The sequence below is a fragment of the Phalaenopsis equestris genome, unplaced genomic scaffold (assembly GCF_001263595.1).
Source record: "Phalaenopsis equestris unplaced genomic scaffold, ASM126359v1 Scaffold000761, whole genome shotgun sequence".
Taxonomy (NCBI): Eukaryota; Viridiplantae; Streptophyta; class Magnoliopsida; order Asparagales; family Orchidaceae; genus Phalaenopsis; species Phalaenopsis equestris.
This window is the reverse complement of record NW_018165201.1, coordinates 579,964-583,312: the sequence shown is the minus strand read 5'-3', so window position 1 is coordinate 583,312 and position 3,349 is coordinate 579,964. Positions and strand designations below refer to the sequence as shown.

The following is a 3,349-nucleotide window of genomic DNA, read 5'->3' as shown; positions in this document are numbered from 1 at the left end:
CTATTACAAGTGATATATTTATTCTTCGGGATAAATGTATTGCTTGTAGTATTGTATTAAATCATTTAAACTATTTAAAAATGTGAGACTCGTTTGGTCTCATTTATTTTAAAAATTAAAATGTTACTTCTTTAAAAAAGTTATATTTATATTTAAATTATTTTCAAAATCACAAAATCATCACCTTTTTAAACTACGAAAGTGAAGTTGAACAATAAAACGGCCGACAGTTTGGCACCTCAACTTCAATTTTGAATGCATGCCTCACCTTTTTTTTACCATCAAACTCATCATTTTTTTGTATTCAATCATCATTGAGATGCACGCCTCTTTACCTATGCATGAGAATGTGTAATAACTTTTTAAAAGTTAAAATGGCGGTATTCATTATGTGATATGTAATATTTGTGCGGTATAAATGTAAAAAAGCAAAGTCTAGGTGTTAGATATGTAAATACATTGGAATGAGGCGGTATGCACGTAAAGGCCCCCTTTTAAACTAAAATATAGATTAATTTCTTAGATGAAATAAACGTTAAGCAAAGAAGAAAATTATGGCAGCAAAAATCAGAGGATTTGCTTAGTAGAAAGAGGGTCCAGGCATGAAATTTCTAATTTTCTTGAAATTTTAATTAAATTGAATACTCGTAGGTATTTTTTCTATTTTTTAAAGCATAGTATACCTGTTTGTATTATATATGAAATATTTTCAAAATATTGTCATTATATAATCGATCATTTAATACAATTTATCTATTAAATTAAAAGAAAGCAATTTAAATTATATAACCATGTTGTGCAAAAAAAAGGGCATTAATTAATAGTATATCTGTATAATGTATTATTTTCATGTTAAATTTTACAATATAAGAAATATAAATAAAAATACAATTATAATTAGAAAATTTATCTCTTTTACTTTATGGGTATCATATGATTGCACTACACATTTTAATATTTTTCGAACTCATGACCATATTTGGAAATTCAGAAATACAAATTTGTTTCATATGTAGTTGCTTAATTTTCAAATTTATCATGAAGCATATTCTTAATAAGTTATTTCAACAATTAAGAATTAACCGAAACTGAAATTAGCACTGATTGCCGGAGCCTATCATTTGCCTCAATTCTATGCTGTTATAGTTAATCAGGAATTACACAGTACTGTCACTCCTGTTGCAATAACTTGCTGCCTCCCTTCAATAAACGTAAATGAATTCGAGCAATCAGCAAGTGGAAATTTGCTGCACTAAACCTATTGCAGGTTCAACGTATATATCCTCTAAATCTAAACTCACCAATAATTCAGTAGCAAATCACCATCTTTAGGGGGATTTGCATTCATACCACACATATCTTTCTTATTGTAGTTACATATCTAACACCTTTTTTTTTATACATACATAGAATTCAAATCTTTAATATTGCATAGAAAATACCATCAGGTTTAATTTTGCCAACAATGTGTCAGTGAATCACTATTTATTCATGAGGATTTACATACATACGAACAATTCTTATGTATTTGCATATCTAATACTTAAATAGTCTTTGCATAACATTCAAATAATTAGTGCACATAAAAAGCATTGCTATCAATAACTTTTTTAAAGCGAAATACACATTTTCATGCATAGATTTTAGCAGGTTTATGACATTGAACTGTTATATAAATATCAAACTTCTAAATACTGAAAGAATGGTGTGGTATGCATTTGAATTTATTTATTTAATTCTTTTTATTTGAGATCAATTCCTTTTTGTTTTTGTTTTTTCTTTTATTTTAATAAACATGTTTGCTTTATTTTTTTTTTACATGTTTTATTTTTATTTTTTATTTCTAAAGCAATTAACATGTCCTTGGAAAAACTCAACATATTAACATATCTTTCAAAACACTCAATAATATTTAGAAGATTTGAGTGTTTTAAAAAACAATCATATCTAATCAAACGTATCAAAGATGTTTTGCTTCAAATCAAAACACAAATATAACAAAATAAAAACAAAAAATAAAATAAAAAACAATAATAAAATGGATCCCAAACGACCCAAACATAGCATGCTTGGCCATTTGATTACGTAGGATTGCTTTTAAAATACTCAAAGACATCTAAATGTTGTTTTGAGTGTTTTAAAAAGCATTTTAATTTGTTTTTTAGAAATAAAAAGTAAAAATATATAAAAAACATACTAAGAAAATATATTTTTAAAAGACAATTTTAAAAATAGAGTTTTTCTTTAAAAAAATTAATAATAAATAACCACACTTTAAAAATAATATTTGTAAAATGGGCAAAGCCGCCTGCTAGGTGGCGACTTTGTTGTGTGGTAAATTTTTTCTTTATTTAATTTATTTATTATGATTGCCATCTTCCTTCCCCAGTCATCGAAACAAGTTTTGAACAAGTTTATCGGCGGCCATCGACTTCAAACAGATTGTTCTGTTTTTCTGAATCTCACTTCATCCTTTACCACCATTTCACTCTCTCTACACATACCCGAAAAATCATATTTTTATTTCTTTCTTCACCGGAGAGCTTTACGAGGTCATTTTTGAGAGGGATCACACCTCGAGAAGAAAAAGCAGGAAGGTATGAAAGACAAGCCAATGGGATGAAAGAAGTCCATACGAGGGCAGTGCACGTAGAGTTTCGAAGGGAGAAGAAATGCATTAGAAACGGAGTTAAGAGTATAAAAAATGCAGTTTTGAGGAAGAAGATTATGCATTGGGCAAAGATTTCTCAACGCCACATGACAAAACTAGGGATGGGAGGAAGACAACAACATGGAAAAGTCGTCATGTGATAGATTACTTTGCGCCATGTGACAGACGACTTTGCGTCATGCAACATGCGATTTGCCCATTTTACAAATTTTATGTTTAGTATGCCATTTTTTATATTAATTTTTAAAAAAAATTCTATTTTAAAAGTTTTTTCTTTTTAAAAAGAGACGAAAAAAAAATCCAAAATTAAAGGTTTTGTTTGGGATCAATTTTATTTTTATTTTTATTTTTTTCTTTTGTGTTTAAAATAATGTTTGTTTAGTGTGTTTTTTGTATATATTTTTATATTTTTATATTTTTTGTCTAAAAAAAAAGTAAAATATTTTTGGAAACACTCAACAACATCGATTTTTGGTGTTTTTAAAAAAATAGCCATATTTTAATACCAAATATGCTCTATTTCAAATCAAACATAAAGACAACAACATAAAATAAAAGACACAAGTTGTTCCCAAACGGCCCTTGATAAAATGGATCTTCCTGACATTTACTACGGCGGTTGCATGCATAAATTATAATTTTGTGAGAAACTTTAATCTGCTGTAGTTTGTTTCGTGC

At 27.6% G+C, this 3,349-nt stretch overlaps 1 long non-coding RNA gene across 3 annotated transcripts in view; it reads left to right on the top strand.

Moving 5' to 3' along the window:
• LOC110030897 overlaps positions 1 to 3,349 on the top strand; it is a 28,516-nt gene that overhangs the window by 23,786 nt on the left and 1,381 nt on the right. The window lies entirely within an intron of this gene.